This window comes from Dama dama, chromosome 13, assembly GCF_033118175.1.
Source record: "Dama dama isolate Ldn47 chromosome 13, ASM3311817v1, whole genome shotgun sequence".
Taxonomy (NCBI): Eukaryota; Metazoa; Chordata; class Mammalia; order Artiodactyla; family Cervidae; genus Dama; species Dama dama.
In genome coordinates this window covers 55,039,976-55,063,930 of record NC_083693.1, presented here as the reverse complement: position 1 = coordinate 55,063,930, position 23,955 = coordinate 55,039,976, and the positions used below count along the sequence as shown (strand labels likewise).

The 23,955-nt window shown below is 38.5% G+C and overlaps 1 protein-coding gene across 2 annotated transcripts in view; it reads left to right on the top strand.

Annotated features, from left to right (window-relative positions):
* SLC25A21 (solute carrier family 25 member 21) overlaps positions 1-23,955 on the top strand; it is a 503,486-nt gene that overhangs the window by 198,105 nt on the left and 281,426 nt on the right. Inside the window, exon 1 of one of the 2 annotated variants that reach the window (XM_061159189.1) lies at positions 2,094-2,133. The exons of the other annotated variant lie outside the window; for it this stretch is intronic. The gene's annotated coding sequence lies outside the window, so the exon portion shown is untranslated. Of the gene's footprint in view, positions 1-2,093; positions 2,134-23,955 lie in introns of those variants that run through there. 2 annotated transcript variants of the gene reach the window in all.

The following is a 23,955-nucleotide window of genomic DNA, read 5'->3' as shown; positions in this document are numbered from 1 at the left end:
AATATATGTATTTCACATAAAGTTCTCTCTTACTGACCCTGTCAAACAATGGTCATCAAGTTCTGGTTATTATTTAGGACAGTCCTTTGCTCTTTTGTCTGATATAGACAAAATGCCTGCCCTTCTGAGGCTTATCATCTAAATAAGAAACAGCAGATAAAGACCAGGGGAGAAAAAGTTCACTTGTGGAAATGTGAGAGAATCACAGATATGAAGAAAGTTGAATTCTCTCTCCTTCTACATGGTCAGATCTGTGGACTCAAGAAAGATAAAAATGTAACTGACCCTAGGTTAGTGGTGATTTGTTCAATCTACAACCCATAAATCTTGTGATTTCATTCTAAAATTAACCCAATATTCAAAAGGAAAAAAAAAAAATCAAGATTCCTTACAAGATTTTCAGGGTGGCAGCAGGTGAATTTTGTTGACAGTTGTGTTTCAACAGAGCAAAGGCATTAAGTGTTTAGGGAAATAAAAATTCACTTGGAGGTTTCCTCTTGCTGTCTAATTTAGAGGCTTTTCATTCCCTGAGAAGTCCCTGCAGAGGCTTCTGAAGGAGAGGTCAAGAAGGGAGGAACTCAAGGGATAAAGGTCTGGTCCCCCTGCCTTCCCCCACCAATAGGCCTTCAACCAGAAGGGCTGTGTGTTGAAACCTTCTTTTTAGAATTTTAAAATCTCAGTAGAAGAAAAGAGTTCTGCTGCCATGATTCGCGGACTTTTGTTTAAACTGCAGAATTCAAGAATTCTTTCTCAGGGCAGATGACAAAAGTCAGTGAATTTGAATGACAGAGGAGAACAATGTTAGTAAGCAGGGAAGTGTGAGTATAATGTGTCGACAAAGAGAGACATAGTCACATATCCTGTAAGAAAAGCAAGGAATTGATAAGATCGTAACACTGATCCACTGATCAGTGAAGACATTAGGTCAGGCTGTGCTGAATCTGCTCCAGGATACACAAGGGCTCTTCTTTGAGGTATCTGAGTTGACTAGAAAGAGACTTTTGAGCAATTCCTTTGATCAACTCAGGAATTTCCTCTAACATGCCTTCATGATGCTTAGAGGTTCATTCTCTGTGGTGGAAATAGTGGGAAGTTGTTGGAATGTCCATAAAGTCATAGATCGCTGTGCTGATGGGAAACTCCCCTCTTCCCTTTTTTGGACTCTTTCTTGAAATGTTTCTGTAGAGATAGCAAATGAGGCAGAGAGCAGAGGAAAGAGAGAGGTCACTTTGAAAATGGAGATTCAGCTCTTTCTCATGACTGTGACACCTCTGTGCCATCCACTTTCTTGTTCTACATGGTTCCTATCCCAAACCAAAAGCATATTTACAGATTGTTCTCAGTTGATTAGGGTTGTCTTAGATACTCTGATTTATTTTTATGTTTGAATATTATATTAACTAAAAATTGAATTAAATGAAAATATATTTTAATAAAATGTTAGTATAGTATTTTCATAAGACTATGAAATTTATTTTTCATAATTCATGAGAATCTGTTAGAGTGAGAAATAAATTCAGAAGGAAAATATTTCTGGTCTAGTGTCTCCAAAAAATATTGGACTTGCTCCAGAATATTTTGCTTTTATTTTTGATAGGAATAAATAGGAATGCTATAGTTCTTACTTGGAAAGTATGTCTATATATAGTTCATGTGTATTTATATACCAAAACCAAGTGAGATTATTCAAACATTGGAATGTTAGAGATTATAAAATTCTCTGTAAATTTCTGTATCTCATGGGGGTCTTTGTTCTTTGTTAAAAATTAAGAAATTTAATGTTCTATTGACAGTCTTTAAAAATAACAAACGTTTGCGTCTTAAACATATCAAAAATCATAATCAAGATTCAGCAATCTGGTTGAGGAGAGATTATTTTAAAAAGAATGAAGCCTAAGCTTTTAAATTTAGTGGAGTGGAAAATATGGATAACTGTGGAATTATGAATTTATTATGTTTACATGGAAAGTCATGGTGATTATGATATGAAATAATGATGTCCTGTGATTAAAGCATAGCTCTATTCCATAGGTCAGGATCAAAAGGGAGCATTTTCACCTTCAAATTAATAAATTCTGAGGACTCCAAAGGACCTTCCCTGGTGGCTCAGATGGTAAAGAATCTGCCTGCAATGTGAGAGACCCAGGTTTGACCCCTGGGTTGGGAAGATCCTCTGGAGAAGAGAATGGCTACCCACTCTAGTATTCTTACCTGGAAAATTCCATGAACAGAGGAGCCTTGAAGGCCTATAGTCCATGGGGTCACAAAAAGTCAGATTCCAAAAGAAAAGTAAGGCTAACAAATATCTGCAAAAATAAAAAAATCAAATGAGCACATCTACTAGCCAGTTGATTCCTATCCTTTGAAAGTAACCATGAACATTTAAAACTGGCTGAACATGGAGTAGGTAATTGGAAGACAAAGTCAGATCCAACCAGAGCCATTCCTTTAGGTAACTTAGAAAACCCTTTTCTCAATCTATAGAACTATCCACATGGATAGAAAAAACTCACCTAATCATACAAATCAGAACTAAATTGATGAGACAGAAATAAGCAAATTGTTACTTTCCCCATCACAAGCAAGTCTGTAATTCTGATATTGGAATAGATATGTCCATATAAATAGTTTATCTTCTTGAAATGCACTGCTAAATTATAGTTCTGGGTAAGTATACTGGGTGGGATTATGTGATTATACTGCAGGCGCTGATTCTACTTATATTTATATTCACTTTTACCTAATACCTGAGTGTATTGTTTGAGTGTTGACAAGGTACCAATAATGTTCCTTTGTCCTTTTACTGCACCTCTCAAGAGAGGATCTTTAAGAGCTTTACTCACATTAGTGTGTTATTCCCAGGATTATTCTTCCTGTTTTATAACTGAGGAAACTGCTTCCCATGGATATAAGTAACTTGTTCAAAGTCTGCAAAAGAAGTCTCTAATGTAGCTACAAAGCCGCTCCTGATTCCAGGGCTTGACTGTTCCACCCTCGAGATTAACACTTGAAGGAGGCATTCTGTGATGGCTCTAACCCAGAGAATGGTCATGTGGACTCCATTAAATTAATAAGCATTTGTGAACATGAACAAGTGATCCACTTTGTAGAGTCCATACAGAAAGGGTTTGCTGAGCAAACAAAGTAATAGAAATGTAGAGAAAAAATGGTTAACTTGCTGCACCGAAAGGTTGCCAAGCACTTCATCTGCACTGGTTTATATTCAATATGCTGATTATAAACAAGCTATTGATTCATAAATTAAGATGCATATTCTTAGAAACATTTTATTGGTATTTTGTTTGAGTCTATCATAATTAGTATTTATGAGAAGGTGGAAAATCTATATTAATTTAAAAATATATTTATTCATTTTGTTTTCAATGGATTTATTTAGACTAGGAAATTATATGTTTACATAAGAAGTCTTAGAAAACAAAAGCACCAAATCATGTTTACAAATATGGCAAAGGTGCAGTTTCTAAAAGTGGTTTCAAAATGTGGAAGAGTATTGTGGAATTGTGAATGCAAGCGATCCTGATAGACAGGAAAATCCATTTTTCACCGAGTATTTTGTCCCTCCACTTTAGCTAGGAGCTTTCTTCACAAACGAAAAAATGGTGATGTTCTATCTATGATTCTTTAGGGTTGTGCCGTATAATGAGAGGTCATCAGGTGCTCCTGGCACTCTTAGAGCAGGCTTGCAAAGTTGGAGCCAGATTGGCCTGGCTTGAAATGGGCATAGATGCACTTCTGTGCATGTACCTTTGGCAGCTCATTTTGCAGGCAGGGTTAAAGTTTGTAGCAGCTCGATTTTCCACTGGTGAAGAGTCAAAACATGCCCTCTAACCAAGAGGGTGCAGAATACCAGGGAGAATGGCCTGATTGGTCATGCACATTGATTCAACTCTTTATTTTGATCACAGATTCATACGTGGTCTTGTATCTTTGTGCCGAAGGCAGAGTTATTATGGTCCCTGCATGAATAATCTATTATTTTCAAATATAAGTTTTCCCATTACTCTGTCAACCATAAATACCTTCTTTGCTATCATGCTGTTCAGAATCACCATAATCTGGGGAGGGCCATTTTATAACCTCTGTTCACATGATCTAAGCAGCATTTTTGCATGACTTAGGGGAATAAAACAGGAAAGGGGGGAAATTTTAAAAATAGAATAAGCTTAATGGCTTTTTCACTTATCGTTTCTTTAACCAGTTTAATATACTATGGGGGGATATGCACTAACCTTTGGTAGAGAGGGGCCCATTTTCTAACCAAAAGAAAGTGGAAAATATTTCTGGAACATTTAGACTTTCTTTCAACCTCTTAAATGACTCAAAAGAAATATGGAATAATAAAATAAAAACTTGAAGGCTGCCAACTCAGGTCTCACAATAAGTTTTCTGCCAAAAACTAAAATTACTGCTATTCATATTAATAGTTGTACCCCACTACAGAAAGAAAATTTCTGGCTCAGTCAAAACTTCATATCTACTACCTCTACCTCAAATCCTAGAATCAAGGGAAGCAGTAAAATTATAAATTTTTAGAAATGAGTTTCATTGTGTTTATGTCTGACCCCTAAATGAGACTCATCCTTAGAGGCACATGTGTACCTATGGTCAATTCATGTTGGTGCATGGCAAAACCATCACAATATTGTAAAGTAATTCAGTTCAGTTCAGTTGCTCAGTTGTGTCTGACTCTCTGCGACCCCATGAACCACAGCATGCCAGGCCTCCCTGTCCATCACCACCTCCTGGAGTTTACCCAAACTCATGTCCGTTGAGTCAGTGATGCCATCTAACCATCTCATCCTCTGTCATCCCCTTCTTCTCCTGCCTTCAATCATTCCCAATATCAGGGTCTTTTCAAATGAGTCAGCTCTTCACATTAGGTGGCCAAAGTATTGGAGTTTCAGCTTCAGCATCAGTCCTTCCAATGAACACCCAGGACTGATCTCCTTTAGGATGGACTGATTGGATCTCCTTGCAGTCCAAGGGACTCTCAAGAGTCTTCTCCAATACCACAGTTCAAAGGCATCAATTCTTTGGTGCTCAGCTTTATAGTCCAACTCTCACATCCATACATGACTACTGGAAAAACCATAGTTTTGACTAGACAGACCTTTGTTGACAAAGTAATGTCTCTGCTTTTTAATATGCTGTCTAGGTTGGTCATAACTTTCCTTCCAAGGAGTAAGCGTCTTTTAATTTCATGGCTGCAATCACCATCTGCAGTGATTTGGGAGCCCCCAAAAATAAAGTCAGCCAGTGTTTCCACTGTTGCCCATCTATTTGCCATAAAGTGATGGGACCGGATGCCATGATCTTAGTTTTCTGAATGTTGAGTTTTAAGTCAACCTTTTCACTCTCCTCTTTCACTTTTATCAAGAGGCTCTTTAGTTCTTCTTCACTTTCTGCCATAAGGGTGGTGTTATCTGCATATCTGAGGTTATTGATATTTCTCCCAGCAATCTGGATTCCAGCTTGTGCTTCCTCCAGCCCAGCATTTCTCATGATGTACTCTGCATAGAAGTTAAATAAGCAGGGTGACAATATGCAGCCTTGACATACTCCTTTTCCTATTTGGAACCAGTCTGTTGTTCCATGCCCAGTTCTGACTTGCTTCCTGACCTGCATACAGGTTTCTCAAGAGGCAGGTCAGGTGGTCTGGTATTCCCATCTCTTTCAGAATTTTCCACAGTTTATTGGAAAATTATATACACCAAAGAATAGCATGGAGCCTAATAGCCAGAAGCAAAATATTAACACTAGTAACAATTTTTATGTGAGACAAATAACTTTGATAGAAAAATAGAGAAAGGGCGAGTGGTAGAGACAGGGGAGGCAGTGAACCACCTTGAAAGTGCTGCAGTTGTCCAGACAAAGATGAGGAGATCTCACATCTGGACTGTGGAACTGGAGTTGAAATACTTCCAAGATGTGGCATCATTCATAGGCTGGCCGGGGCTCTAATTCTCCTTCTTTCATTGTTTGTATGGGAAATTATGTTTTAAGACATACAGCAAGGAGGGAACGTGTCTGTCCTGGAGGGAGCTCTCACAGTTGTGTCAGCATTTAGAGTAGGGATTCAGAGAATACCTCTTACCTGCCCAGCTCCAGGGAGAGGATGCACCTCTCCACTTCTTACGCAGCATCTCTGTGCTAAGGCGTTTGTAGAACACTTTTCCATCCCTTGGAAGGGCCTGTGTTTCCTTTGCTCTTTCCCCGCACAGCCGTAGCTTGGGAGTCCACTGGGGACGCCCCCTGCCTCTCTGTTCCTCATCAGCACTGGGGCGGGGATGGCAGGAAGAGGAATGGCCCCGGGCTTGTGGGTCAAGACTGAGGCTAAGGACAGTAAGGGATCAGCACCAGGCCTGGAGCCAAAGCGACCCTCTTAGAAAATTTCCAGGCCTCTTATAAGAGTGGCCACTTTCTCAGCAAAGCCTTAGAGCAATGTTTTTCAAAGTGTGGCCATTGGATGTTCTTTATCAGAACAACTAGGAAAGGCATGCTAAAGCTGTAATTTCCAGGTCTTATCCCAGACCTTCAGCATCAGACTTTCTGGGGGTGGATTTTTTTCAAGCTCACTCAGATAGTCCTGCACCTGAAAGTTTGAGAACCATTGTCTAAAATTTCCTCACCTTAACAGATTGTGATTAGTACAGTGAGGACAGCAGCACTGTTGCTGTCAGAATTCCATTTGAGCAATTAGGCCATTGTGTTCTATATTGTGCGAACCTTCCTTTTTCTGATTATTGGCAAAAAGCAAGAGTTACACATAATGAGAATGGCTCCATGCTTGGGGTGGCTTGGAGAGTGGAATCACTGCTGCTGTTTAGATAGGTGTTCCCACGGACTTTCTTGCTTGTTTTGGCTGTAACTGTGTTTGGTGCTGCTGAGCAGGGCTGTGCACGGAACTGCAGCCCATCGCTCTACATTTCTCACTCAAGAGAGATTTGTTGGAAAGGTACAGGCCAGCAAAGAAACCAAATAATGGTGAGGCCATATTCAGGGAGAGTGGGTCAGACAGCGAGGGAAGGAAAGGACTGAGGTGGCAGGTTGGGGCAAGGAGGGAAAAGGACAAAAGGAAAGAGACAGCGAGAGCATGACATCACAGAATCTGCATTGTAAGACAGGAAATTATATGAGAAAGGCATTCTCACTCTTGCCTGGAGAATTCCATAGAGCCGGGCAGGCTACAGTCCATGGGATTGCAGAGTCAGACATGGCTGTGCAACTAACTTTCACTTTTTTTTTTCATTCTCAATAAAAGAAATATTGATATTTTATGCTTTAAAAAACATAGTAGTTTATCTAATATTATCTCTATCTATCCTCTTCTCTCTCAACTCTTTATCACATGAAGCCCTGGAACATGAAAATCTAGTTCTGTTTTATGAAAACAGATTTTCTCAATCCTGGTTTATTCACCATTGTTATCCTAGAAATTCCACATAACTTTATTTTATTTTTCCTTTGCCTTTTTTAAAAAAAATATCTATTTAGCTGTGCTGGGTCTTAGTTGCTGCAAATGGGATCTTTGATCTTTGTTGAGGCATGCAGGATCTTTTTTAGTTGCCGTATATGGGATCTAGTTCCCCAACCAGGATTGAATCCTGGCCCCCTGCATCGGGAGCTCAGTCTTTGCCATTGGACCACCAGGGAAGTCCTCCATATGTCTTTCTCAGTCACATGTGTGTGTGTGAATAAGTGGTCAAACTACTGAAACGAAAAAGGTGGAATTAGATAAGAATAAGATTCACAAGACTAGAAATAGGGATGACATTAATTGACCAGTGAAAATAGATCTTGGTTGTGTAAACAGCTTTGTGTATTTTAGATTAAATAATTAGATTCCCATTTTCTCATTTAAATTAAAAAAAAAAAAAAGACACCCACGAATCTCTCCACATTGGGCTTTTGCGGGTTTCATACCCATCTCATCTCATTAATGCTCTGAACAGTCTGCAGAGAAGCAGGAAGCGAATTCTCGCCCAAACTGGAGAGATGGAGAACCTAACAGCTAAAGAGCTTACGTGACCTGCTGGACATTTTATGATCAGTGCGTGGCCAAGGAGGACTCAAATCCATTTCTTCTGACTCTTGAGTTCAGTGATCTTACCAATGTGCTGCCTTTTCTTTTAATATTCTAAGAAAAGATAGATGTTAAGACTGCTTCTTGGTCACTGATTAAATTATTACTAAATAGGTACTGGAACATCCATCATGAGTTGATCTGTTTATTAGGATCAGACTGAGGAATTGGGATCTAAATTGTGCAATCCAGATTTAGGAAATTGAAACAAAGAGGTGAAGGTGGAAATGAGCCAAAAATTGGGTTGCCCTTCTTTCCTTTCATTGTTTTCTATATGTGTTTCAGGTCAGCTGGTGGCCTGTGCCCTTTCTTCCCCATCTCTTTGGCTTTGTGGAGAGCTTTCCTTTCTAAAGGCCTCTAGAAACACAGGCAAAACTGGCCGTGCTCGTGTTCAGATACCTTTTTCTCAGGTTGTAAAAGCAGGTGAAACATCACCTCCTCCACTTGCGGTCAGTGGGGAATTACAGGGAATTAGAACACTTAAAGACATTTCTTGGGGTTTGTTTTTAGAGACAGTAAAGAGAAGAATGTCCTGGTTTCAGTGAGTAGGATCAGATACAAAGGGCTTGGGATCTAGCAATTAAATCAGCCGACTCCACTTGCCCTCACTTCATCATAGGATTCTTGATGGAGGAGAGGAAGGGAGGAGTGCCAGCTCCTACATTGCTTGCTCCTACAAGCCCGCTGCCCTCACGATGAGTGCCCCGGAAGAGTGGCGCACATCTGTTGCAGCAGCAATACTGACTAATAGCAAAACTAAGCCTTAAACTCATGCCACACACTCTGAACACCCTCATAAGACATTTTCAACTTACAGGCAAAGCAACCACAAGAAGTACATGACAGTGTTTACCCCACTCCATATTTGTATATGGCAGATTCATTTATTTATTGGTAGCCTAAGAATTTGTGGGGTCAATATGCACTGTCTAGCAAGAAAGGTTAAACAAAGAAGCCTGAAGCAGTGTGTTGTCAAATCTACCAAGAAGCTGGTTGCAGAAGACAGTTTTGGAGTGTGGTCTTGTCTTTGGTGGCATCCTTCAGGTGGGTTTGGCTCTTTCCACTCCATTCTGATTCGTTTGTGTGGCAGCCCTGTGTAAACTCTTGAAAACCAAGTGGCTTCTCTCTGTGTCCTCCCTCTGGCTCCTTTGTACACGCATGCGTGCGTACGTGCCTATGCACATGCGTGTGTGAGTCTGACAGTGTTATGTGGGCGGAGATTGTCAGTCTCCCATATCTGGGTAAGGCCTCAACACCTAGTAACAAGGCTAGTTTCCACAGGGCACACTTAATGACTCTTAATATCTCCAATGTCAGGAAGATTGTCTCTGAACTAGTGCTAGGTGTTCATTGCATAAAGGATCATAATGAAACATACATGCAGGAAGACTTCAAAGGAGTTTAATCTTGGAGATTCCTAAGAGGAAAATTTCTTGAATGGTTTCCTAATTATGAAACTTTGTTCAGACTTACTTTAAATTTCATTATGTGAAATAAATGTGTGTGCTGATTACATAAGACAGAATGTAAAACTGAATGTTGCCGGAGCTGTAGTTGTCTGTGCTTCTGAATGTTTTCTGTCTTAGGCAGGAGAGCTGAGGAAGGTGGGCATGGTTACTCACTTGTGCCTGTGGCACACAGGCAGTTAGGCAGAGTGGGATAGTGGAGGAGTTTTGGCAGTTTGACTGTTCTGAGCACATGCACCTGGAAATGGCCTAGTTGCATTATTCTCAGGAGTTATATATATGTATGACAGTAGCCTAATGGCTGGCTGAAATGAGCCTTAAAGAATAATTTCTGAAGACCTTCTTCATTTATTCTCTGATAGCATGTAACCCAGTCATGACCTATGCTATTATGTATGTTCAGGTTAGTCAATACTGTATTTTATCACTTCCAATGGAAAGAGTAGACTCTTACCTAGAGTTACCCAGGTGGGGGGGAAATGTATATATATATATATATATATATATATATACATATATATATGTATATATATATATATATATATACACACACACACACAAGCAATGAGACATAAACAAAATTGAATAGAAATGAATATCCTTAAAGAACAAGTTCTGTATGTTAAATCCATTTTTCCTGACCTGGTCAGAAGTCTCTAATGCTAAGTGTTAGAGTGAACTTAATGCATTAATGTTGAAAGAGAAACCGATGAGCAGGCACATGTTTCTCAACAGAAATATGCTGTTTCAGTGGGTATTTATACTGGCAGCCGCGCTTGAAATCCCAATCAAAGTTAAATTTTGTCCAGGCAATGTGATTGGTTTCTGAGATTTGGAAGTTTTATGTCATTTTAGTTGGGGCTGATGCAGGATGCTTTCTGACTGTTGGTGGTTGTCTGGGAGTGGGGCACAGAATTGTGGAGCAGGAAGGATCTGTAAAGATTACCTGTGGTACCCCCATTGCCATACCCAACCACCTTATCTTATGGGGAAATTAAAACCCATTGAGGTGTTCCCTTATTAAAGTAGCATATCAGTGACTGAACTAGGATGGGAACTCAGGATCCAGCCACAGTCAGCCTGATTCACCCCTGCATCAGTTTCGAACACTTCCCGTAGGCTTCCCAGTGAACACTGAAGAAGGCCCCTCTTATTCCCAAGGGCCTCTGCAGGTTGCTGCCCTTCTTTGACTTTCTGGATCTCTGCCAGCATCAGCAGCAGGCCTGGGAATGAGGAGGAAGCAAGAAATAAGAGGAGAAAAGAGGGAGGGGGAAGGTGACCATAGAAGAGTGGCCCTGTTTGTAAAATAATAAGATGGACTTTCTCTAGTGACTGAAAAGGGTGTCTGATGGCCAAATCCAAGACAAAAGCCAGAAATGCTTTAAGCAGTTGATAGCATCATTTGACAGTGTTTCCAGCCTTTCAGTGTAGTGCCTTTCAAAAACAACAGAAATTTGGATGAAAAACTTTTATTTCATTTCTATTTGTGTGCAGACAGAGTCATGAACTTAGGGGTACCTAATAATTTTTTTGTGTTATTTGTACGTGTTGCTTATGTCCATGACCAAACCATGTGACATGATCTATAAGTGAAGTGTCTATTTTTGGCCAATGGAAAAATAATTTTTAGATGATGGGCATTTAGCACAAAATTTTATGAATTTCAGGGCTTTTTGCTTTCAGCTTCAGTGGATATCCCTGTGATTAGTGACTTACTTCAGCTGAGACCCTTAGAGAACATGTAAATATTGATAAAAATGGTTTGAGTTTCCATATATTTAAAAACTAACATAATTCCTCTCCAGCTACATAAAATAAATATGTGATAAATATTTTCTTTGTTGAAAGAATGAATGAATGAGGGCTGCTAGGGAACTAAAAGTGGCCGACAAAATTAACAGAGATTGGACTGCTTAAAAAAAATTGGCAACATTAGCCTAATGTTATTTGGTAGACACAGTAAGGTACAGTATGCATTGCTAACCTCATTAAGTTCCAAATAAAACTCTATCCTTTACACCATTTCTACAAGAGGTTTTATTAGATTTCCTTAACTGGTGTCATATTTTTTTGGCCAGGGCATTTTTAACCAGCTTCACATAAATAAAGTTCTATTTTGTCACCATGTCATAGTAAAATAAACTACTTGTACTATGCATCCCTGCCAAAGCCAGAGCAGACGGGGCAGGGATATAAATGTGTCAGTATTCGGGGAGAGAAAACACATAAATGCACATGGCGACTCTCTTAACTCCGAGGCTCAGCGTGATACTAATTCATTTGGGTGACATTTAGAAAGCTACTCCCAACATAAATAATATGTATATGGTGGGGGGTATCTCTGACAGACACACAGTTGAAAAAAAAATGGCCTGAAAGAATGCACATTGGATTTTACAGGTGCTCAGAACATTAATGTACAGTGATGGATGATCTTTTTGCTGAAGGTTGACATAGTGTTGAATGGAATGTTTTGTTTATATCTGGTACCAAGTTTATTGACCAGCACCAAAGGGTAGGACCAGGCTGGGATTTGAACAGTCCCCCCCACCTTTTTTTTGGTGAAAACTGTTTTCTATGTCCCACCCCCTCACAGGCAATAGTTCTTAAGTTGTTTCACAGATACTATTCCACAAGATGGATTACTCTCTTTTAAAAAATATCTTAAGCCTAAGTATTCATTAACAAAGGTGAAATTTTTGATGAGTAAATATGAAAAATTAGGCAGAGAAGATTTTTAACACATTTATCATATATCTTTAATCTGTTTGTCATCTCTAATGTGTCCACAGTTAAAATTCCCATGATTAATAGTGAGTTGCTACCGAGAGTGCCTGTAGATAAAATCACGAGACCCACAAGTCAACCAGGCCATTTGAGTGACAGCATAGACTTGTCCCCATGGTGCCCTTTCCCATATGGATGGAAACAGAATTAAAATAAAAAATAGGAAAAACTTTTAGTATCAATCCAAGTGATAATTTCCTTTCACCACTAAGTAGGAAATTATCACTATACAAAAGTAATCCCTTTGGGAAAATTTTCCAAGTACTTAGCATAAATTATTCCTTTCATGATGTCAGCCATTATACTAGTTATTATAACCTCTTGAGCAATGCTGTACATTCTTTTTTCCTGATGGTTGCACCTTTCAAGTTAATTTTACCATGACCATCTTTAGTCACTTTTAGTTTGTTTGCTCATTTGTTCGTTCTTTCATTTATTCACTTTATTCAGTAAATATTTCTGAAGCCTTTCCTGTGCCAGGTTTTTAGGAGGAGGCAAAAATGCATCAGATAAGGAACTTCCAGTGGTTTAAAAAGCAGTCGAGTAAATAAAACAGGTGTGAAAATGCTCCACATATAAGGTAGAATGTGATACACATCCTTAGATTGTTGCTGATAGCACTGGGAGGTGAAGATGCAGGAATGACCATTATTTCTTTCTGGAGGGCTCTGAAAAAACTTCCTAGAAATGGCAGTATTTGAGTTGGGTTTTAAAGGTTGCCTAGAATTTGCCCCTCCAGAGAACAGGAAAGCCACAACAGGCACAAGGAAAATGAAGAAAGGTACAGAGGAAAGGAAGGGAGGGAGAAGTGAAGAAACCAAAGAATGATGGAAACAGAAGATGGGACCAGATCACCAAGGACCTTGAGAGGCCAACTAAAGATTTCAGGCCTTCTTCCTTAGTCAGTGGGGAGGAATTCAAAGTCTTTAGCAGGAACAGACTTGATTAGCACTGTACTTAGAAAAGCACTCTCCAGAAAAGTGGTGGCTATTTTTTAGTCACTAAGTCTTGACCTACTCTTTGCAACCCCATGGACTGTAGCCCACCAGGCTCCTTTGTCCATGGGATTTCCCAGGCAAAAATACTGGATTGGGTTGCCATTTCTTTCCCCAGAGGATCTTCCTGACCCAGGGATCAAACCTGCGTCTCCTGCATCTCCTACATTGGCAGGCAGATTCTTTATTGCTGAGCCTCCAGAATGGGGTGGAGGATAAAGAGAACAAAGGTGAGGAGGCTAGTTTGATGAGTGGGAAAGAATTCGTGTGAAAGAACATGGAGAGAAAGAGGGGGGCAGTGGAGTGGAAATATGAGGCAGAGGTCACATCAGAGGGTCAGAGACATGTTTAGGGGACTGATGCATCAAGATCAACTTTCAGATTTCAGTTAAGGACTAGGAAAGTCAGTAAAAAATGGGGGCAGGTTTAGAAGGGGTAAAATGCCAAGTTCATTTCTGGACACCAGTATGATAATCTGGATCTACAGAATCATAATATATATATATATATCTTTGGATCCCCAATTTCTAACAAAATGTGGATGCTGAATGAAGTTGAAATGTTATTTGACAAACAGATTATCTCATGTGAAGATGTTCAATAGACAGTTGGAAAGTCAGGCAAGTCATAATTTAGTTTCTCTCTTCACAGTGCCTTGTTTGTAGGATACAGTTAAATATCTAGTAGGTTTTATTTCTTAACCAGGAGAGTGGCTAAAATACATAAACAGTAAATAAATATTTTTGAATGTTTCTTTCTTATTGTGGTAATTTCAAAAATGATATGTATACCCTTTTTACCAGATAATACAAATCACAATATTTGAAATATGTGATCTTATGCTGAGAAAAATTTTATGCCAAAAAACTTGGTGCCAATAGTGAAGTGTCCTCTACTGTGGCAGTAAACGACACTTCTAGCCGTTTGCTTGCAAAACAAATAAAGATGATTATTCAAAAGTTTTCACCTCTGTTCATTTTGCCATCTATTGAATATTAATTTTAGCAGGCATGGATTTATATTTTTTAGTTTGGAGCTAACCACTTATAAACTTTTATATCCTATTTTGTTCCATTTTGATTTTTCCTTGGTATTCCATATCCCTAACTTTATATATACGTTAAGATTTCCAACTTGATTTTGCACGCCATTTATGCTGTTTTCATGTTACAAACCTTATGGGTTACAAAATAGAAATATTAATGTAATCTTTGTTATTTAGCCCAGCCTTCCATTTACAGAAAGTAGCCCAAAAGTATCCCGCTGTATTCATATTAAATTCAAGAGTTGATGATTAAGAAACCTCTTAAAGTTCAAGCACATTGCTGATTAGCAATAGCTTATATGTAGTATGTCATATTATTATTAACCAAATATTTTCTGACATTCAACCCCTGATAACCAAAAGCACTGTTTAGACATGGACCATAATGCAGGCAATTGATACTTCAAAAGTAAATAAGTAGAGGTGGAGATAGAATAGCAAAATGATAAAAATCAAATTCCACAACACTGCTGAAGGGTTCAGAGAAGACTGGGTGGCCACAGCTTGATGATAGATGAGTAACCAGATCTAAATGTTCTGTAAATACCCAGCCATTTGAGAGAAGTCTTCTTGAAATATCCCATTCTTCATACCTGAAACATGACAACTTGTAGACTAAGCCCAAACTCTAGAAGGTGTAGTCTTTTTTTCTCCCAAGACCCCAGCCCTGTATACTGGATAAAAATGGGATTTGTTTGTATTGTGCTTTGGGGATTTGTCTTTTTAGGATTTATTGTTATGGTGTTAAGGCATCACTGATTTTTTTGTTTGTTTGTTTTTACACTTTATTGTGTAAAACACAGAAAAAGCACAGACTTCCCAAGAATTGTCTGTTTGAACTCTAAATATCTGGAAATTGGTGAGACTTTATGAGATCTAGACTTCTTTGGTTTATGATTTACCTCTAATCCTGATGTCACTTATTGTTACTGAGTCTTCCCTTAGCTCAGTTGGTAAAGAATCTGCCTGCAATGCAGGAGACCTGGGTTTGATCCCTGGGTTAAGAAGATCCCCTGGAGAAGTAAATGGCAATGCACTCCAGTATTCTTGCCTGGTGAATCCCATGAACAGAGGAGCCTGGCAGGCTACAGTCTTTGGGGTTGCAAGAGTCAGACACGACTTAGTGACTAAACCACCACATAAAAATTTCACTATTTATTTAGGGAACAGTGGTATGTGATATATAGTAATAAAATTCAGAAAATAATTCCACCTTTCAAGAAATTTATCCACAGAGATAGTAGTAGTTATGGATACATATAAATATAGGAATCTTTAAGAACATAAAATAATAGATACCCTCCCCCCCAAAAAAAATTGATGTACTGTTTTCTGCTTCAGTAGCTGTACTGCCAGGAACTGAAAAGAAGATAATTGTTCATTCTACTGTGATTCCTTTTTTTTTTTTTTTTTGGTTCAAGTTTACCCTGCATTCATTGTACCTGAAGCAAGACTATCTGAAACATGAGCAAAACGAAGTTTTTGCAGGATTCCTCTGCTTAGGGTGTATGTAACCAGTGAATCATTCTGTGGGGTTCCAGAATACAAAGTCTTAACTGGTGAAATCTCTGGAAAAACCCTAAGATTGTAATCAAAGCTCTGAATTGATACTGTGTGTTTGAGTGGAACTATGCTATACATCCACAATGGCAGATCAAGATTTCTCTCTTATTGATGTAGGAAATGCCAGAATTTCTCAGCCATCTATTTCCATAGAAGGGAAAAACAGGCTAACCCATGGAATTGAGAAAGTGTCTTTGGTGTGCCTGACTTTCATCCGTTCATTTGTTTATTCCTTTACTGGTTTATTCTCTTTTTCATTCACTCACTCATTTGTTCATTTATAAAGACATTCAGAATGTGTTATCTTAGGCATTGAAGTCAGAAAATGAATAAAATGATTCTTAACCTTGTCTAGTGGGACACACAGAAAGAACAACTATATAATACAGTGTAACTATTACCATATACTATAGTATGATTACTTCTTTAATATAATAGAACTAATATGAGCACATTCTTAAGGGAAATGGAGAAAGAAAATACCCTGATAGAGTAGAAATAAGGAAAAGCTTTACAGTATAAATCAGTGATTCCGAAATAATTTTTTCCTAAAAGCATGCCGATCCATAATGGAGTCTTTGTTGGTTTGTGTGAAATAAGAAAAGTAAAGAATACATTGTCATAATTAATTTTAATCAGTTTAAGGAACTGTCATTTTTAAGATTCTGTCCTTTCTACTTCTGTGCTATTAAAATGTCCTTTCTTTTTTGTGAAATAATGGTAAGAGTTGATGATGGTAATTAAAAATTTTTCTTGCTTGGCAAAGTGAAAATTTGGCAACTCAGTTATTCCTTAAATTTTTTTTTTTTTTTTAATTTACTGGTTTGTGAAGTCTGGTCATTTAAGAACCACGTGGACAATATTTGAGGTTAGCTTTTGCTTAGGTTTACCTATTGTCCAAATCCTGAAAATAGTTAGAAGCTAGTAAATCCAGAACTATTATTTTTCAAATGGCAAGAGAATCTGAAAAGATAATTAGTTTCAAAGAGTGTAAAGTGTCCTCATGGGCAGTTCAAAACAGACAGAGTCATCATTGAATAAGCTCTGTCAAGTGCTCCTTTCCTTGTCCTTTTTGTGAACTCATGGTTGTCAACCATACTTTACCACAAAATTGACCCTGGTTCCATGTCAGAGACAGAAAATTCTGTAGCATGGACCAATGTCTGTTTTAATGAGATATAGTCTTATAATAACTGGATATGTTTGTGCTTCCAGTATAATTATAAACACTCCAGATTTATCTGCTTCACTGATAAAGAACCACTGAATTGGATGAGATTTCCTAACACCTACCACTTATCTGAAAAGCTAAGAGTTTTCCTCACTGTGATCTGCACCTGTGGCAGAACTCTGGCGACACAACCAAATGGTTACAAGTCTTACATCTACAGCCTTCCTTTGTGCAGACAGTAAATGCCCAAACGGAAGGGCCAGGCCCCATAGCCCTACTCCTCTGAGTCCTGGGCATGTCCAGTACAGAACACTGGACAGAACAGAGGTTAAGAGCAGTTAATGTGTCCTGAATGGAATAATTTTACTTGGTCTGCATTGATACCAAATTCCCAATTCTTCTGCAATCACAAGGCAGAGTATTTTAAAACAATGTGAGTATGTACAATAATATACAAAAATATATTAGCCATTTTTATACAAGCACACACATAATCAGCTTTCACAAATCTCATACTCATTCCTTCCAAGAAATTGGTCTTGTCTCTATGCCTAGACAGAAAGTAGAAGCATACAGTTAGCATTGTTTTACTTTTTCTTGCTATTTAAATAAAAACCAGCTCAACTGGATAGTTTTGCAATGGCTAAAAGTTAAGTAGAGCTAGCCTATTTTCTTAGAGGATCATGACTTGGCTAAAATTTAGCACTGCTAAATATAAAAGGAATGGAGTTCTAAAGATAGCTCTTACAGTTAACTTTTTTCAAGAAATCATTTTTCTTTTATTCAGTAATGGCATTTAGGAATATTTTAAAGATCAAATAAACTTTTCCTTTCATTTTGAGTTTGAGGGAGCAGGCTCAGAGAGGATAAGTTACTTTTTGAAGAAGGACAGTCAGATCTAAGCTAGATCATTTTAATACCAATTGACTTGTTTGAATATTACTATTAGGTTGGTGGAAGTGTAACTGCAGTTTTTGCATCTTGAAATTTGCTGTTTAATATTGGAATACATTCTTAATAAATGTGGTTATGTTACACATCATATTTTAATGCTCATTTCTTGTTTTATGTTTTTTTGCTAATGACATTACTTGCTGTTTACCATATTTATTTTGGACTTCGGAAATGATGTTAGACAAAAAGCAAATTCGAGCAATTTTCTTATCTGAGTTCAAAGTGGGTTGTAAAGCATCAGAGACAGCTCACAACATCAGCAACACATTTGGCCCAGGAACTGCTAACAAACATACAGTGCAGCAGCAGTTCAAGAAGTTCTGCAAAGGAGAAGAGAGCCTGCAAGATGGGGAGCAGAGTGGCTGGCCATCAGAAGCTGGTAATGACCAACTTGAGAGCCATCATCGTAGCTGATCCTCTTATGACTACATAAGAAGTTGCCGAAGAACTCACCATCAACCATTCTATGTTTGTTCAGCATTTGAAGCAAACTGGAAAGGTGAAAAAGCTCGATAAGTGGGTGCCTTAAGAGCTGACCGCAAATCAAAAGACTCGTCACTTTGAAGTGTCATCGTCTCTTATTCTGTGCAGCAACAACAAACCATTTCTTGATCGGATTATATCATGAAACAGAAAGTAGATTTTATATGACAACCAGCGATGACCAACTCAGTGGTTGGACCAAGAGGAAGCTCCAAAGCACTTTCCAAAGCCAAACTTGCACCAAAAAAGGTCATGATCACTGTTTGGTGGTGTCTGATCCACTACAGGTTTCTGAATCCTGACAAAACCATTACCTCTGAGAAGTATACTCAGCAAATTGATGGAGAATTTGCCTTCTCCATTGGAGAAGGCAATGGCACCCCACTCCAGTACTCTTGCCTGGAAAATCCCATGGACGGAGGAGCCTGGTAGGCTGCAGTCCATCGGGTTGCTACGAGTCGGACATGACTGAGTGACTTCGTTTTCACTTTTCACTTTCACACATTGGAGAAGGAAATGGCAACCCACTCCAGTGTTCTTGCCTTGAGAATCCCAGGGACGGGGGAGCCTGGTGGGCTGCCGTCTATGGGGTCGCACAGGGTCAGACACGACTGAAGTGACTTAGCAGTAGTGCATTGGTTAGTAAGGAGCTTGGCATTTGAGATTCAGAGAGTTGCAAGGATTCAGAGCAGTGCAATGGAAAATGTGGTAGAAATAGTGTAACTAATCAGTAGTCCCCAAATTTCCCAAGTTATATATTTTTGAATGTTATCACTATTTTAAGTTACTATGTTGTTTACACCATGTTTTGGAACACCATTAATGATTCCTTAAAAATAGGCTATTTGTCTTGGTAACTACTAGGGGTTTCTTTGCTTTGTTTGTTTGTTTTGTAATAACAAGCGAGAAGTCAAATTATTTCTCTTTTTGTGTAATTTTAAAGAAGGACATAGTTCATAGTGTGTGACTTGGTTACCAAAACTTTGTCCCTGAGACAGAGAGAGAAGGCTGCGTCTGTAGGGTGTGGATACATGTGGTCGGCTTCAGATTGCCTCTTTTTTTATTTTGTAGAGTCAAGGCAGAGAGTATCAACAATGTGATTTCAGCAACCATGGTGGAGGAAATATTGGAGTTAGGATATGGAGCCTAGTGTTTGGTCTCTTGGAGGGCTATTGAGGCGTGGGGTGGGGAGCATGGAATGTATATTCCTGGCTGCCTGGTTGAAATATCCTTCCATACTCTAAAACAAGGGTGCAGGGACTTAGGCTTTGATTCCTGGGATTCCAGGTTTTTCCAGAAAATGAGAGGGAATAAGAGGTCCAGTTAGCCCATTTCTTCAAGTAAGAATTTATAAAACAAATCATTTGATTATCCCTTGAAATGAGAATGTGAGTTGGAGGTTGGGCTGTGGGGCAAGTTGTTGCTGACGCCAAGTCAAGTAATTGACTAGTCTAACACCAGAAAGATCCTCAGTGTTTCCCACACTGCCCTTGAACTAGAATGCAGACTTCCAGTGCCCAGGGATTATGCCTATTTACTCACCATGTGCACTTTCTAAAACATGGTAGGAGCTATGATTAGTCTGCTAAGGTGGCAGTAATAAAATACCACGGACTGGGTGATTTGAACAAGAAAAATTTATTTCCTACAGTTCTAGAGACCAGAAGTTCATCAACAAGCTGCAGCAGAGTGTGTTTCTGCTGGGACATCACGTCCCAGCTTGTAGACAGCTGTGCCCTGGCTGTGTCCTCACGTGGCCTTTGGAAAGAGAAAGGGATCTCTGGTATCTCTTCTCCTTTTCATAAGGACATTAATCCCATCAGATAAGGAGCCCTCTTTATGAATTCATTTAACCTTAAAGAATCTTCCTGCAATGCAGGAGATGCAGGTTCAGTCCCTGGGTCAGGAAGATCCTCTGGAGAAGGAAATGGTAACCCACTCCTGTATTCTTGCCTGGGAAATCCCATGGTCAGAGGAGCCCGGTGGACTACAGTCCACAGCATCATAAAAGAGTCAGACACGACTAAGTGACTGAACAACAGCAACAACTTCTTAATGTCCTTGTCTCCAAATACGATTGCATTGGGGATCAGGCTTCAATATATGAATTTGGAGGGGGATGTAATTCAATCCATAACAAGGTAATAAAAGTCTATTCGATAAATGAATTGATAAATGGTAGTTATTTCAGCAATAATACAAAGGTTAAGGGTGACACGTGATTTTGTAAAGTATCTTGCAGCAAATTCCATGGTCCAGGGTTTCCTCAAATGCATTCTATGGGATGCTAGTCTCTCAAGATGCTCTCTGAGAATAGGATTTACATGGTTTAAATACATTTGGAGAACTCTGTATACTATATCCCTCTCTTGGAGAGTCGGATTATACTTTAGCATAGTAAAATCTCTGATATGTCAGAAAAGAAAACTGTTAACTGTATTTAGCCCAGACTTTGCTTCCACATATTGGATACAGAACCTTCCCTCCAATTTTTTTTTTTTTTTTAAACTAGTGCTATTTATTGCCCATTTTGAAAATGCCTCAAACCCTGCTGAAGGGTAATATCTGTAGGCTCAGAGTTGGAAGGGGAGGAGCAAATGGAGATTTCTGGTCCTTCCTGTTTTCCATTTACCATTTCAACTCAACTTCAGACTCTCAGGGCATTGGAATCTAGAAATAGACATTAATATATAAACTTAAACTTGGTATCATGGTAATAACAATAAAAATTTTTTTCTTAAGATAAAAAATTCTCTCTTAAATATGGGAGTGACTGTGGAAAAGAGAAGGCCCTTTGTATGGGTGTGTGGCCTGGAGGGATGGTAGAGGGGGCGAGGGTACATGTTGTGCATGCTCAGTCACTTCAGTGGTGTCTGACTCATTGCAACCCCATGGACTGTACCCTGCCGGGCTCCTCTGTCCATGGAATTCTCCAGACAAGAATACTGGAGTGGGTTGCCATGCTCTCTTCCAGGGGATCTTCCCAACCCAGGGATCGAACCTGTGTCTCTTGTGTTTCCTGTGTCTCCTGCATTGGCAGGTAAATTCTTTACCACTGAGTCATCTGCGAATCCCCTGACGTAACTTTTATTGTGCTTTAAAGACAAGTTTAAAGCATACTTTTAAATGGTTTGGCTTACAAACTTCTAATTAATTTGTTAGTTTATGACATGAATTAAAAATCTTCAGTGAAATGCATACTAATAATGTCAATGGTACGTAAAAGTCATGTCTTGGGGTAAGTATAATTTAAAGTTCTTATATCACAGCTCAAAAAATGAGAAAAGGAAAAAAAAATGAGAAAAGGGTTTTGAACCTGTGTGAAAATACTTTTGATTGAGAGACAAGTCACATTATTGTCTCTGCTTCACGATACTCTCATGAAGAGAATACTGGCCTGTGAAAGAATCTACAGCTCAATTTGGACTTAACCAGAACCCATCACTTTATCTAAGCCTTGGTTTTCTTGTTTGTAAAATATGGGGCTTTGAACTAGTTGATTTGTAATTTCTCAGCCAATATTCACATTTTGTAACTTTATTCTTTAGATAAGTATTGCAAACACATATGTAAGTTTAAATTTTTGAGTAGCCACATTCTAAAAAAATTTTATTTATTTAGTTTTATTTTGGCCACACTGGGTCTGTTTTGCCCTGAGATGTGTGGGATCTTAGCTCTCCGACTAGAGATCAAACCTCTGTCCCCTGCATTGGAAGGTGAATCCATAAACGCTGGACCAGCAGGGAAGTCCTGAATAGCCACATTTTTAAAAAGTTGAAAGAAACTGATGAAGTTGATTATATTATTTAATGTAATTAATTCAAAACATTAACCTATCAACTTGGAATCCATTAAAAACATTAATGAGATTTTACATTATGTTTTTAGTACTGAATCTTTGAAACCTATGTGTATTCTACACTCACAGCACGTCTCAGCTCAGACTAGCCATATTTCACATGCTCAGTTGCCACTTAGGCCTAGTGGCTCTCGTATTTGGCTACACAGCTTTAGACTCAGAGCATTAGGAAGACAAACTTTTTATCATTTTCGGTACCAGAGAGTAACTTTCTCTGCTTCTCAGTATTTGCTGTTTTATTATATACTGGTAGGTGTCTAGTTACCGCCATTATCTTCAAGAAGGTTTTCATTAAATTATTGCTTACTAGGTTTTTCTCCTGCCTCGTTTCTGTTTTTCACCATGGAATAGTTTTCTTTGAGTGCAGACTTGTCATTTGTGCCAGACTCTGTGTTGTGTTTGTAACTTACCCCTGCTGAGGATGATAAGCCTAACTGAATCCATTTATATTCTAATTTAGCGTCAGAACTCGTGCTTCTGTAAATATCTTCGGAAAGTATATAAATCTATATGTATATAGCAAATTTTTAAAAATTAGTGTTTTCTGACTTGTATTATTATACCAACTAATTAGGGTGGCGATTTTAACAAACTGGAGCCTATGACTTAGATATTCTACACACCTACATATGTCATACATAAGGAAGTACTTATAACTGTGTATATAGTTGAATGTATGTATGATGTAGATTTAAAGTCATAATTGCACACTTAGGAACTGGCATTTCTAAAGTGATGTGTCCAAACTTCCATCAGAGTTAAAGCTCCTTCTTATTAATACTATATATTTTTCTGTGCTCTTATAAAATATTCATACTTTAGAGTAATGATGGTCCCTTCCTAGAGGAAAAATAAATATCTAGTTACTAATCCAACGTTCCCTGAGAAGCATTTGCTATTTATTTCCACATACACATCATTTAAAATAGAGTAATGCCTAAAATGTGTTTTGGGTGCAGTACTTCTAAGTCTTAAAAATAGTCCCTTCTAAAAGGAAAAATGAATCTCAGGTTACTAACCCATAAAACCTGAGATGCTTTTGCTGTGTATGTTCACATATATATCGCTTAAAATAAAGTACACCCTAAAATTTGTTTTGAGTGTCACATTTGAGAGGGAAAATGTGTGCAGGTGACCAAAACTCTGGCTTTAGTGGCACAAAAGTAAATCAGACCTGAAATACCGTCAGATGTGTGTGTCTGTATATGAGAGAGACCTTTCTGGAACAGTCTGTGTCATGCATTTCAGAGCAGACATGGTAAATCATCGTAAGCTGAGGACCACCACTGTGTTTACGGAGCAAAAACCCAGCTTTTCTTTGCTGGATAATAAATGATTGCAGGGCTGGAAAGGAGTCATGTGCTTCAGACTGACCAAAGACAAACTATCTTTGAGTCTAGTCTTCTTAATTCACCTGTACACATCTCACATTATTACTCAGGTGCTAAGCAGAAGTGCTTTTTGTCTTCAAGGCTGAAAGACCCTTTAGTTTAAATTATGAACCTTCTCTGGTTTTCTTTGAGAAAGT